At 32.7% G+C, this 15,843-nt stretch overlaps 1 long non-coding RNA gene across 1 annotated transcript in view; it reads right to left on the reverse strand.

Moving 5' to 3' along the window:
* Nucleotides 1-3,409, reverse strand: part of LOC141363134 (uncharacterized) — a 46,000-nt gene extending 42,591 nt beyond the window's left edge. The window contains exons 1-3 of the long non-coding RNA XR_012368641.1: nucleotides 3,272-3,409; nucleotides 3,122-3,182; nucleotides 1,209-1,249 (exon numbers count right to left, since the gene is read on the reverse strand). This is a non-coding gene — a long non-coding RNA (uncharacterized lncRNA). The remainder of the gene's footprint in view (nucleotides 1-1,208; nucleotides 1,250-3,121; nucleotides 3,183-3,271) is intronic.
* Between the last annotated feature and the right edge of the window lie 12,434 nt (nucleotides 3,410-15,843).

Consider the following 15,843-nt stretch of genomic DNA (forward strand, 5'->3'; position numbering starts at 1 on the left):
TTGCACACATAACTTTTGTTATGTTTTTATTTCTCACTGACCATTTTATTATGTACACTTGTTTAGACGCCTGTTAACATATATTTCTAATCAGCCAATCACAGGGCAGCAAACGAATGCATTTAGGCATGTAGACAGGTGAAGAGGATTCGCTCAAGTTCAAACCAGTAGAAAAGGTCAGAAAGATGACTTTGGGTTCACAGAATATGGTTTGAAAAAGAAACAAAAATCCAGTAAGTAAGATTCTCTGAAAATGTTTGTTGATGTCACAGGAAAATGGTCAAGCTGATTCAAGCTGAAAGAAAGCCAACAATAACTGAAATGACCACTCAGTGGTATTCAGATGATCATCTTTGAATGTAAACATGCAGATGATGGACTAAAGCAGCTGAAGACCACAAAAGTTAAACCACTCTGTTACAAAGCTTAGATCAAAATGGGTTCACTGTCAGATGACCTCCAAGGATTGTGTGTTTTGGAGGTGGTGGAAGAAGAGATTTGCATAATGGATAGCAGATAAATCTGCAGTAACTGTGTGATGCTATGACGCCATTTCAAAAATCTGTGAAGAATATGTACAGCACCTTCTTGAATTCATGATGTAAGAAAGAAAGTTGAAGTTCGGAAGAGAAAACTGGGTACTAACACAGTGTACATAATAAAGTGAACACCTCTCATTTACAAGACATTTCTCAAACAAGAAATTAAAAAAGTGAATGTGAAATGCAAACACTGACGTTGACGCACTTTTTTGGACTTACCTTAAATTCCAAAACTTGTAAGACGTTTAACTGTTTAAGACGTAAGGGTGTAGTTTTTTATTAATCTTCTGAAACTTTGTACTTAATATTATTTATAACTATTTCATACTATCTGTTTTCGATATTTGATGTATTTATATTAATGTATCAATTATTAGTATGTGAATGAATATAAATGTGATTGATGAAACTTGTAATGCTTGTGTTTTTTAGGGATTGGAGAAATAGTTTGAAAAGACATTCTCATCATACTATAACATCTTTGTGCATGTCCATCTCTGTGATCATTATAGTTGATTTGATTGGTGTATATCTCTAAATTGTAAGGAAATATTAATGATCAGCTATAAAGATGTCTCTGTGGTTTGAGTCATATGGGATGTCAAAAGTGAGAAATCTTCATGAGACAGCATTTGTTTTTTTTTTAGGATTTCCTGAGTGACCTACCTCATGTCACCTATCAGCATTGCCTTCAGCAGATTCAGGATCTGAAAAGATAAAAAACTTAAGTCAATTATCTAGACTCAAAACTCAAAACTATATATATATATATATATATATATATATATATATATATATATATATTTTTTTTTTTTTTTTTTTTTTGATACAAAACATATCAGCAATTTCACTTATAGTTAATATACTAAATATATAATTATGTATTTATCACTGCCACAATTTTTTTAAACTACTTTTTATTTCTGAACCGTTCTTAAATTGCTGCAATTAGTTCTTCCCCGCCATTGACGAGTTATCTTGTCAATTAAGAGAAAACATTTCCCTGCCAAATTATGTTGCTTCCTGAGTTTTTATGGTAATCTGCAATTCCGCTTTTATCCAATTTATAAAAAACTGAAGCAAAAACTATTTTAATTAATTTTAAACTACAAAAAATTTAATTATTTTAGGTTTTTGATCAAAATTATATTTTTAAAGAAACTGTTCTTTCATTTGATATATTTGTATGTTTAGATATTTTTAGAAGAAAATTTTCCTGGAAGGCATTTTGTGAAACTTATGTGAAAATCACAAAAAAATGCTGGTGGAGAATGAGTTAATTGATATCTTGCATTTTAAATGTCACACATTCATACACTTTACGGGCAATTTAAAGTCTTCTAATGCACATTACAGAACACTTTTTTTGCAGGTTTGTCATTATTGATTTAAATGTTGTGAATGCATATTTAAATACATTGTTGTGACATACATGAAGTTGTGTTCTAGTTAACACATATGTTCGTATTTTATTTAAAGGCGTGTCTTGATGCAACCTTTCAGATCTATCAGACCTTTTAGATCTTGAATAAAACCATCTTGTATGTATGTGCATATTATTTTGTATTTGAATTTGATTTAGTTATTCCTATAAGATGAGCAATCTGGGCCATTATATGGTAACAACTGTTTCCCTCAAAGTGTACAGTGGGGGGGGGCACAGTTTCGTTTTAAATGTTATTTAACTCTCAAATGTATGACGCATTAGATGCTGTCAACAATGTCTAAACAATGGTAACTTGGGCTACACACTGAATGTCTTTAAAGTCTTGCATGCTTTTAAACCAGAAAAACTGGCCCATTACAGACTTCAAAAAGCATGACAGCAAATGACAGCAGCATAAAAGCCTATAATAGAGATTCAGTAAAGTCTTTATGAATGTGATTTTTAGCCTTAAATGTGTATTTTACAACAACAAAGGAAGTGTTTGAAGTCTTTGAGACCATTAATGCTTTATGACTGATCTATTAAGGCCTTATTAAGTTAAACATGACAATATCACAAGCATCAGTAGACACTGACAATAAATAAATTAATAAAAGCACTAAGCATCTCACTAAACATCGATTGAAATACCTGTTTTATTGTAATTATTAAAATAACATTATTTTTGATTAAATTTTTCCGTGACATATAAATTGTATACATATTCACTTCTGTTTGTTATTATGTAAACAATTATTTAATTCCCCGATTTTATTTTTTATTATTTATGATTATTAATTAAATTGTATTATATATTATACTGTATAAAAAACAGGCACCTACACTGTAAAAAATATTTTGCTGCCTTAAAATTTTAGACAGAGATGAGTTGTCACAACTTATAAAATATAGTTGAGAAAAGTCAACTTAATTTTATAATTTATAACAACTCACCTGTTATAACAACTCATCTCTAGTCAAGATAAATAATAGTAAGTTGAAATGACTTGTATATCCAAGTTGATTCAACAAAAAATTTTAAGGCAGCAAAGTGTTTTTTACAGTGTAGTAATTCGAGATACTTTAAATTTTAAATAAAAGTCATGTATTAATCCTCATATGATGTACAGTAAATACCAGAGATTCAACATACCTGTAATTAATGTTGGACACTGCCGTGGCAAATATGATATGATGATCATCTTCTCTTTACCCTGAAAAATGTTAGAAGTATACTTGCTGTTATTATATTACGAGTTTCAAAGTCGCTTGCTGACAGAAAGATCCTCTTAAAATACATTACCATCCTCATTGAAGAGTGCAGTACAGGTCTATTACTGTATATTGTCTATCTGTGAATGGATTGTTGACAGTCTGCTTGCTTAAATAACATTAAAGGGCTTGACTCAGTAACCAGGTGATATGCAGATCTGCAGTGACTGTAAACACAAGAATGCAAAAAGGATGTTTTGCATTCTGCACAAGTTTTCCTTTCAAACATCTTACGTACTTTACCTATAAAAAGTACAGACAAACAAACCGGAAACTACAAAACATAAGTTAAAAGTAGTTATATCCACTAAACTGTCAGGGTCAACTAATGTTTCCCAAACTCATGATCTGGGCAAGCACCATACTCAGTGTACCTGTTGCAGAGTTAAGAAAAACACATTTTAAACGTATAAGAAATTGCTTATATATAGTGCAGATAAATATAATGTTGATCATTGTGGTCTATGTCTGTGCTCGACCTGACTTAGCCAAGTGAGAGATGTCCTCAAGGCAAAACATTGTGTTGACCCAAGGACAACATTTTTGTAAATAAACCTAAACCCACCCTAAACATAACAAACTGTACACTTATTTCTGAAATCTGATTGGTTGATTGAAATGTTGTCCCGGGAGTTAACATAATGTTGCCCTGAGCACATCAATCACTTTGCAAAAGCTGGAGAGCCCTTTATTTACATTTAAAGTAACAATCAACAAAACAAATAAATGATACATGTACTATGTTAAATGACTTTAGGCAATAAATAAATGCAATCTTCCCGTCCTGCATATTTCAGTTCCAACCCTACTCAAACACAGCTGGATAATTTTTATGTCTAGCCCTGAACAACTTGATTAGCAGGTTAATGTGTGTTTAATTGGTGTTGGAAATGAAATGTGCAGAACAGGTGCCAGGGTTGAAGACCTAAACCTTTTACCCATTTATACTATATTTTACTTACCAGTATACTTATTGTATTATACTATAAAGGTCGTCTGATATGTTTCCTGTATTACTATACTTTTGAATAACAAATATCCCTCATTCATTTTTATTAAGGAAGTAAAATGAATTTAAATTCCTGGACTGATAACACATCATTAAACAAATCGTTTCTGTGCAGACTGTGCAAATGGAAAACAGATAAACATGAAAGCCTGACAGATGAAAATGTCAAAACTCCCATCAGCAAAGCATTCTTAACACGTTCTGAAGTATTTAAATTATCTCTTTAAATATCTCTTAGAAATTATTTCTGACCTCTGATTGGTTTTATCTAAATTTTACTATCAGTTGTTTGCTTTATGAAGTGATGGTCAGAATTTGATCACCAACTCTAAGTGGTTTATCTGATGATCATCTTAAATAACAAAGCTGCATATAACTTTATACAGGATCTGAATAATCTGCACAATCTAATGTAGAAATGGTCTAGAATCTAGTTAAAATCATGTTAAATTTTTATGGGTGTCTATTTCTGAGTCAAAGTAATTTGCCAAATTCAATATTGAAAAGGTGTCAACCAAACTGCAGATCATTCACGTTTAAGTAAATAATATAGCCTACTTTAAATGATTAGAAATCATTTTCAAGCAATATTGCTAACTGTAAAATAAACTTAATGTCTTTACTTTCAAAAAACATAACCTGAGAAAAAGCAAAAGAGATCCTAAGAGTAAAGCGTTTTAAATTTTACACAGAAAAAAAAATGTTTTTCTAACATGTTTACTAACATTAGTTTTTGTCTTTTAGACATTTTACAGCATTGTATTACGTAATCTGCGGCTAAAGTTAAGTCTTTACCTTTACACGTATTTGACCAACAGATGTCCTCCGCGTGCCGTGTGTCATTTGACAACAGAAAGGGTGTGTTTGACTTTAAGAACCGACAAGCAGATGACGTCAAAGTACTGCGAGACTGATACGAGAGAAGTCTGAGTTCGAATCGCTCTCGCGGTACTTTGACGTCATCCGAATGTCGGTTATGGCGCCGCATGAAGTCGTACATACAAAAAGTCACAGTACGAGCAGCGGAGCTCCCCCTTCAGTCACGACAGTTTCATTTAAGTCTGATGTGAACTGAAGCGCGAGAGAAACAAAATCAGGTTCGTTTTTTGGTCCCATTTTTACTTTAAAAAAGCTCAGGCAAGTGTGATATTTTATTCGCAAATGTAAATGTACCAAAATCAAACCCTACTTTTCTGTGTTTAAAAAAAATTCTTGAAAGCTACCTTCCTTCTTTATATGAAAAGCAAACAGGCTTGTAAATTTACTGGACTGATACAAGACTTTGACATTCTAGAAAATGATTGACCCCCTTTTGTATTACTTTTTATTTATGTAATTTGTTTTCTGAAATTTGTGCGCCTTGCCTTTTTTTATTTTTGTACCATGTTTAAGTGTACATTTGTTCCTAAAAAAAAAAAACGTTACTTCAAGCCAGATATTGAAAATAAATATTAATATAATGGCCTTAAAAAAACAACAGTGCGATATTTCCGTAAATGATTTGTGTCCGAGATTAATTTCAATAGGCTTTATGCCCAGCTGCACTACTTCCTAAACTTCAGCCAGCTCCTTGTTTCCTGTCTGCCATTATTGGACAAACTGATTAATCCAGGTGTGTCTGATTATTGTTGCTGTGGCTACTGAGGTCAGTTTGTCCAATAATGGCAGACAAGGACAAAACAAGGACAAGAGGCAGAATCATGACACAAAGACATATGAAAATTCCTTAGAAGCTTCAGGGGTTAACCAAAAAAGTGTTTAATTTAGTTTGAAAAAAGTTTATTTTAACAGATAAACAGGGTTGGGCACCCCTGGTCTACAACATAAGCATTGGTATCTATTTAATAGCAGCTAGTATCTAAAAAATAAGTACTAGTATATAGCCTAATGGATAAGTACCAGAACCTAATTAATTACTGAATAGCTGAATGACAGATCTCCATAGAAATCAATGTCAAAAATTTGAAATGTGTTACTAGCAATAATGAAATAATTACTAGTAGTCCCTAGTGCAATAAGTACTGGTATCTAATGAATAAGCACCAGTATGTAATCTTTAGGTACTAGTATCTAATAAATAAGTACTAATATCTATTGAATAAGTTCTAGTAGGTAATCAATAAGTTCCAGTATTTAATAAATAAGCACTAGTATCTCATTTTACTAATATCTGTTGAATAACTTATATCTAATTGAATGGTTATTAGTATCTAAAAAATAAGAACTAGTAACATAATAATATATACTAATGTAAATTACAGAATGTAAAAATGCTTGCCATATGCCATAATCCATATGCCATAAAGTTCATTTAAAATAAATGTTTCACCAAACTTTTTAGTTGGTTCAAGTCAAAGTTATAGTTCCTCATGTTTCTCTTAAAAGTACATATTACATATTTTACATGCATTTGGTACATGTTTTAAAACTTACTGAAAAATATACATTCTATTGTACCCATTACATTCAACCTTTTAATGGAAAAGTAAAGAAATTATATTTTTTGTCTTTAAGTAAGCCCCTATGGTTTACAATTTTTTTATTCTTTGCAGAAATTAACTCAGGGTTTCAATTGGTTCCACTTGGATCGGGTGTATCCATGCTGTGTGTTAATAGCTCAGGCAAAACTCTCTGTTTGAAGAAAACTTCAGCTTTAGGCAGCACTCTTTGCAGCATTTCTTCATCTCTGGCGATGCGGCAGATTTGAACTTCTTTCTCTGTCCAAACCACGAAGTCGCAGGACTGGACGTCGCATACAAACATGTGAAGCTGAACTTGATGGTAGTATTGATGAGCCTTTTTTAGTTGACCATTTTTATCTAAGCAGAAATATGGGTCCTCATTACTCCCTCTCAGACCATCACGGTATTTGTATGGGCACTTAATCTCTACAGCGACTTTCCCACAGCAGGTACAGCTTGCTATTCCATCCGGTGATGCCCCAAGATGTGGATTACCTGGCAGCATAACAAGACCACAGAGATCCACGTTAAAGTTCTGATGTTTTGCTTTCATTTCTTTTATGTATTGTTTTCTGGCTATGTCCTCGTTATTTTTTCCCCAATTTACTGCTTGGCCAGACAATTCCTGTTTGTTGTACTGCATTATCTTTTTTACAAGGTCTGATTTTTCAGTATCTGTTACTGCAGTACATACATGATATAGGGTTGTGCTTGTTATCCTACCAATTCTGTATTTTTTCCAGACCTTAGAGTTGGCCTGATCTTTAGTCTCACATTCAAGGTTTACACACTGTTCATTAGTTAACTCCGTCGCCAGTCTTATAAAGATCTCTTCACACTTCTTTTGTAGATCATTTTGGCAGAGGCGTCTCATATTGGCATCATACAGAGCTTCCAGTTTCTCTGGCAGGTCTCTGGCCTTTGATGCAGAATCTGTGTTAATGATGTCCATGCTAGTGAGCAAAGCTGCGGTAGGTGCCAGTACTTTCAGTTCTGCCAGACACAATAAAATAAATGTTAGGTAACTTATTTTAACACAAGTTGCAATCAAAGCTGGTTACTTCTGTCATTAAGTTGAATGGCACTAAATTTAAGGTCAACAGTTTTAGAACCCCATTTTGCTGAAAAACCACCTCATGCAAGCAAATTTTTTTTTGCAATACATAAATGTTTTTGCGAAATTGACATATTTTTTCGCAATGTCAATTTGTGCAATTTGAAGGATAATTGAAACACATCTAGTGTTAAGGGCCCATTATCGTTTCCACGCGCGCAGTTACAAAAATTACCGTTCACACCTCCAAGCGAAATGGGGTCTCGCACACCCAACGCGCATGATCGCCCATTTCACATTGACGTCCTTTTTGGCGCGTGAACCAACGCGCCCGTGCAGACGCGTCGATTATAAACATAGCTTTATTCGAGAGGTGCGCATCAGGCTACGCAGAGCAATGCACAGCCTATGTATAGCCTACGCCGTAATGACTTATATGGACTTATGACAGCCATGTTTCCCAGAATGCATTGCGCATCAATGGCAATAAACCTGCACAATATTCTACAAACATTACTCAAAATGTCTTCCTTCATGTTCATCAGAACAACAAAATTTATACAGGTTTGTAACAAAATGAGGGTAAGAAAATGATGACAGATTTTTTTATTTTTGGGTGAACTGTCCCTTTAACTCACTAAGCCATACAGGTTATTAATATGAATGTACTTTGCTGGGGCTGTGGCTGTGTTGTAGTCATTACAAATAATTATCAATACAAATCAATTTTGATTTTATAGTTGTGGTTTCTATTTTAAAATCTAAAACTTCATAAATGTGCATCTTTGTTCATGAATAAAACCATTTATAAATGACTTTTTATGTTTGATATGTCGAATATCTGGTTATATATGTATATGTTTTCTTTAGATAATAAGAAATACAGGCACATCTTGTTTTAACAACTAGCACATTCATTTCACTGTCGAATGTAAAAATTTCTCAATGAGAAAACAATGATAACTCCGGCTATACAGGTTTGTACACTAAATGTCTTAATTTTTAAGATGCTTTTAAACCGGACAAAGTGCCCAAATTCCATGCAACCATGACACCAGCATTATTTGGCCCATAATAGAAATGCAATGAAGCCATTATGTATTTGTTTTGTATGTTATTTTTGCAACAAGGGAACAAAATGTGACTGATGTGTATGGGAGTGTTTGTGGTATGTGACAGACATAATCTGACAAAAGAATATACCCAAATTATACACTGATCGAATAAAAGAAGAACATTGAGAGTGACAATGTTTTCTCATTGATTGATGTCCCTGTTATAATCAATTTATGAATTAATAAATATAGCCTATTACATTCATTAAATCATAAATAAATGTTTATTTAATTTCCTTGATGGACTTCTCTGAACTTGTACTTTGACAGAGAAATGTACACAAAATGGATATGTTACTATAAACACAAATTCAAAAACCTGGATATTTAAGATATTTTAAAATCAAAGTAATTCATGATTATCGATTAAATCATATTATACATAAACCATTCACACCAATTTATTCAACCCACTTGTGGTAACTTTTAAATAAAAGTAATTTATTTAGTAAGGAATAATTGATAACGGACCGTTGAATTATAAGAAATAATGCACATGCCGTTACACCGCGGGTGTGCATTATTTTCAAATAATTCAGGACCAGAGTCAATTATTCCTCTTGGTTTACACAAATATTGCACTGGTGCCTATTTTTAAGACATTTTAAAGGTTAGGTGTGTGGTTATTAAAACATAATCGACACCCATGGAATATTTCTCAGCCAATCAGAATAAAGCATTCAACAGACCCGTGGTATAAGTAAGAATAATTTATGAGGAGCCATTAAATTATAAGGTGGTTATTCGCGTTGTGCCGTTACACCTTGGGTGTGCATTATTTTTAAATAATTCAAAGGACGAAGTCAATTATTCCTCTTATACCACGGTTACCACAAACATTGCTCTGGTGCCTATTTATAAGACATTTGATAAGTAAGGTGTGCGGTTATCCGAAATTAATGTATTACATTTCTCAGCCAATCAGAATACAGCATTCAACAGACCCGTGGTATAATAAGATAATAATGCACACCCAAGGTGGTTATTCGCATTGTGCCGTTACACCTTGGGTGTGCATTATTTTTAAATAATTCAAAGGACGAAGTCAATTATTCCTCTTATACCACGGTTACCACAAACATTGCTCTGGTGCCTATTTATAAGACATTTAAAAAGTTAGGTATCGAAAAATAATGCATACTCATGGAACATTTCTCAACCAATCAGGATACAGCATTCAACAGACCCGTGGTATAAATGTATTTAATCATAATATAATGTACACTCAACAAAAGCAATTCAACATACCTGTAATATGTGTCAGACTGCCAATGGTAAATATCAGAAAATCTCTTTAGCCTTAAATGTCTTAAATACTGATTATAATACCTGTTATATTTACTTGCTAACAGAAAGATCTATTCCAATTTCAATACAATACTACTACTGAGAGAAAAGGTATATACTGTGTGTTCATCTGTGATTGGATGCCTGCCAGAGCACAGTGATTGGCTAAATGGAGAACATATCAAGGGTAAATGTAACCAGGTGATATAAGTGAAAGTAAACACAGAAAAACACAAATGGCCCTAGAAAAATAATGCAAAACTGATGTTTTGCATTCTTTACAAGTTCAAATTAAATGGTAAACCATTCTCTGCAGTAAATTATCTGAACTACTTGTAGCCTGCTTTAATTTCAGGGAGATACTACACACTGGAGTGATGGGAAAATGAAACCTCGAATGGAGCACCACGAGTCAAAGCTTCGAGCTGTCGAAAACAGCGCCATCTGTTGGTTAATAAAACACATAGCAGTTGCTTCTCACGAGACTGCATGTCATTGATTGGTGCACTTTCAGTGATCTTAAAATCTTTAAAAATTTACAATTTTAAGTTATTAGCATTCAATTAGTTAGCTCTACAGTAGGTACAGGACATTCATCTATTGTGTATTATGTTCCAGGGTTAGTATAGTTAGTATGTCCATTGCTGGCTTGTTCACCAACTTGAATCCTGCTCAGAGCAGGTTGAGCAGAAATTATGTTTATAAACATGTGGACAATGTTTTCAATAAACCTATTTTCACCAATAGGATTACAGTTTTTATTGATCGCTTAACCCTCATAAGCCCCTATTTTCCTGTATATGTTATAGTTCCTTGGGGAGTGATTACAAGAATATATACATTTTTACAAATAATATCATTTTTTTTGTTTACTTTCCATCTATACATTAATGCTGTGTTTTGGGAGATATGAAGTACTTTTATACCCGTTTACCACTCAATTCCTCAACTACACCATTATGCACCATATTATTTAAATTTGATGTAAATTGTTTTTAGATATTCTAAATGTTATGTGTTAAATTTGACCATTTGGTGTTTAGAAAAAAAACAAAGAATTACAGTTTAGGAAATAAATCACTTCGACCAACAGAGGCCCATAGAGACCCATTCATTTCACTGGATGTGGCCAACTGCTTAGTATCAGTACTTTATTGAAACATTTTGTGAATTTATGTTTATATAAACGTTAGAAGGGACATTAAAAATTCATATTATTTCAAATAGTAGATTTTTTTGTAGTTTTTGATGCATTTTGAAATGTCTATTTTACGAATAAAAAGAAAAAAAATTAATATCCCATTCTTTTGGTAGAAATTTTTACGCCTCTTTAGAAAGACCAAATCAAGCCCAGTTTTTTATATGACTCTTGACAGATAATCTGGAGAAGTCACAAAATCTTATTCCACTGAGATGAAGGGAACCATGTTTTTAAACTAAAGAAAAGTGGCTTGGGGTAGAATTGACCCCAAGGGTCTTGTTAGGGTTAAACACCACATTTCAAGGCTAAACCTGAAGTTCACTAGCCAAAACTACTAATTTTGTTTACTCACAAAACATTAAAAACATGCTTTAAAAGCAATGAAGCGCTCAGGTATGAAGCGCTGTCAAAAGCATGCCAAACCAAAAGATATCCGTAACCGTAAATCCATGTTGGCCAATCATAAGCCATTGCAGAGTTAGGTTTTAGTAAACTGATACTGCATTTGGTTTTTAAAGAATTGTTGAACCACAAAAAAAAACGGTTTTTAAAAGACCTGTGTTTGTGTGGACATGGTCTTAATCGAATTGTGTTTGGGGTCTTTCGATCTGTAGTAAATGTTTTGACAAAGATCATGTGACAAAAAAAATAAATGTGTGAAACGAATGAAATGTGTTAACATTGCATGTGAAGTCTTCTGCTGTGCTGTGATGAAGATCAAGTGGATTTCATTAAGTGTCTTAGCAAATAAAAACTGTAACACCACAACACCTCTATCCAAAAAAGTAGTTTAGATAATTTGCATCTCTTATAGATGAGAGCTTACCCGTTTGTATCTGCAAAGCATTGCTACTAAAGTTTAGGTGTGCAAAGTGCGGTTTAGCTGTGTTAAACCAACTCCAGCGGGTTGCAAAAGCAATGACACAAAAGTATGTCCTTTGTTTCGGCAGATGGTTTAACTGTGAATGGGGTTAAAGGTGTATGACTAAGCTTTAGGCTTATTATTTATCATAATGCATATTATTAAGTTAAAAAGGTGCAGGTTGTGTCACAATCTATGTTAATATCTGTGTAAATCACAATGATAATCAAATATCTTTCCTCAGTTTAATTTTAATTGAATGACTTATACCACCGTGACCATGAAAGTGACCTTTATGACACACCAGACATGCTAGCAAACTACACTTACTGTGGGTTTAAGGTTTAAACCATCTATGTGATGTAACATTAACAGTTGTGACCTTGATAAAACAGCTTGTCTTTGAGCTTTATACAGAGAAAGCTTTGCTAACCATCATGCTTGAGAAAGATCTGTGTCGGCAGGAGGAAGTGGCTGTGGACCATAAGATCTGCACGTGATGCAACATCAAATATGCATGATAATAATAAGTGATCATTTACAATCAGATGATGATTACTGCACAATAAACCTCTATGGGGTTTAAAAAAGTGACTGTCTGGTTGTAACCTTTACACTTTGGGTTAAGTGGTCATGCAATTTTATTTTAAAATACCACAAAGCTAATAGATCTGTAATAAATCAGTGGATATAAATAAAGACTCATGATATTTGTTTGAATTTTAATTTTGTTATTTCTTTAAATGGACAACAAAACATGAAAGCATAGTTTGCAGTGCAGGTTTGTATAGGAATTTGTGTGGGAAATAATAATAACAACAGCATTAAAAATATTCAGCAAAGAATAGCCACACATTAAATGAAATTGTATATGCCTTATCTATATCAGATATTGTACTACATCTTATTTGTACATCTAAAAGTATTTACATTTTTTTTAAGTATCGAAATAAAAATATGTTACACATAAAGAGTAACCTGAGATACAAACAAGCAAATCAATAAGAATCAAATGCGAGCATAATGTTTAAACATTTAATCACATATGTAGGGATCTACATTTTTAAGTAGTAATGTCTGATCAATGTTACAGGTTTCTGATACTATAAGAAATAAAATGAGATGAATTTACTCTTATAGAAAAGTAAGATTTGTTTGACTTGACTGTTGAAAAGCTCACTGCGGTGTTATTCTCCAGAATAACAAACACCTCCTGGAGAAAATTAAAAGAATTATATTTATATTACATTATATTTAAAATATTTTACATTGTTCAAAAACTACAAATATTTAATGTTATATTAATATTTTTATAGATGTCATCACATGTACATTTAATTTTATTTACGTTAAAGAAAAATAACTCACCAATAACCATAGCAATGATCAGAAGACCCTTCAGTAATCCAGATATGATGATGATAATGAACCATTGTGCTTCATTCTTCTGTTTCATTTCATTGTTCACCGCAGTCTGATTTGCACACTTTGATAAATTAGTTTGTTGAGTCGGCTCTGTGAGAAAGATGTTTATCAGAAAGGCATGTAAAGACTTTGATTGCCAACATGCTTACTTTGTGTATTTTAACTGACTGCATTTTTACAGATCAAACACAAGTGTTTAATGTGACCATGTGTTTGAAATCCACGCAAAAGTTTCATTTTAACCACAAAGTTATCAATCTTTGATTCAATCTTTCAGGTTATATATGTTATTTACATTATGTAGGAGTTTATGCAATACTTTAAATACACAAAAGATACTTTAGCTCACAGGGTCATAAATAACAGGGTCATAAATCACCATAAGTTTGACCCGATGGCTTACCAATGATGTGCAGTCTTGTGATGGTACTGAGTTTTGGAGACATGCCCGTCTTCATACAGTAATAAACTCCTAACTCATTTACAGTAACATCTTTTATGATCAGACGATGTTTAGGCTCTATTGAATATTTGTTTTTAAATGTCGTATTAAAGTGAAAAACTACATTTGTGACTGAGAGCGACTGCAGTAATATTGTAATGGAATCTGATTGTTTCAGTAAAACCCAATAAACCTCATTCGTATCCAGATCACAGTTTATAGTCACATCTTGTCCCAAATCTGTTAGTTGATCTAAAGTCACAGCAGCGTTACTCCAAATGAGCACATCTATAAGATAAAAACACATTAAACAAATTTATACAAATTTATAAATGCACTGGAAGTCACTTTGAATAAAACAGCATTAATCTAAATAATAAACCCCATGTAATTTACGAGTTTAATCAATAACAAAACTAAATAAATAATTGTATAAAAAGTAATAAACTTACAGAGTTGAATCTGAATAATCCTCATGTCGGTGCTTTGATTTGATCACTTTAATATAATAAAGCACGCTTTACCGCACACATACACACACACAGTGTTTAAACTCTACTGCAGATCTCTGAAGTGAAGACAAACATCAGACAAAGGAGGTCAAGACTTTTTACATTTACGTCAGTAGAGGGGGAACTTCAAACATAACTTTATAATGTTTAAATATAACGTATAATTAATTACAAATAGAAAATTTTACTGTTTAGCTTTGTTTGAATCCTCTTTTCGGATTTAGTTGTGCTTTAGAAATGTATCCACAATTAATTTATTTTGACCTGAAGGACATAAAGTACCAACAACCCAAAAGGCGTACTGCAGGCCACATTTTAAAGTGCAACAGGTCACAATGACATCACAGGAGGAGATGGGTTAGAGGAAAGATGACAAAATGGTCATCCTACATCTTAAACGCTGTGTTGTTGGAATTAGTTTTCATTAAACTACAGTGTTCAGATCAAAGCAGCAGCATGATGATTGATCAGATTCAACGTATTACATGTCTTGTGTGTTGTTCATTTTGTTTATTATTAGTTTTTTTATTTATTAGAATTTATTTACATTATGCATTTGGCTTTTATCCAAAATGACTTACAGTGCATTCATACATTTCTATCAGTCCATGTGTTATTATTAATGTGTTTTTGTGTGTTTGTGATGTCATGCTGCAGTGACTTTTAGATTTGGGACAAAATGTGACAATAAACTGTGATCTGGATTCAAATGAGGTTTATTGGATTTTACTGATTTGCATACAGTGATAATGCAGTTACTCTTAAACCCACCTTTTTATTTAAATAAAACATGTAAAAAATGAATATTTAGTGGAAAAGATCCACAGCACATTAAATATGTCTATCTTGTAGGCTACAGCCTAAAAAGTTAAGCAAATAACATTTTCAGTATGTATTTATGACTATTTGATATGCAAGAATGCTGTGAATCACATTTTTATTGTCATTTGCACTTGTATTGTTTTCTCTTTCATTCTTTTAATATACTGCTGTAAGGTTATTCTGGGACACTGTCAAGTCAACTGAACCTCTGCTTTTCTAACTCACTGAATCAATTTGATATAGTATTTTTTTAGTTTTTCCAGGTGTTTAAAAAACATGAACCATCTTTGTAAAATCTACCTTCACTTCCTGTGCTAACCACTAGAGGTCAGAATATCCTTTATTTTTGATTATTGGTTACTGTCAGAACTGACAACATTTACATCTACTCATTTTGCAGAGTTATTTATTC

The sequence above is a fragment of the Misgurnus anguillicaudatus genome, unplaced genomic scaffold (genome assembly GCF_027580225.2).
Source record: "Misgurnus anguillicaudatus unplaced genomic scaffold, ASM2758022v2 HiC_scaffold_32, whole genome shotgun sequence".
Taxonomy (NCBI): domain Eukaryota; kingdom Metazoa; phylum Chordata; class Actinopteri; order Cypriniformes; family Cobitidae; genus Misgurnus; species Misgurnus anguillicaudatus.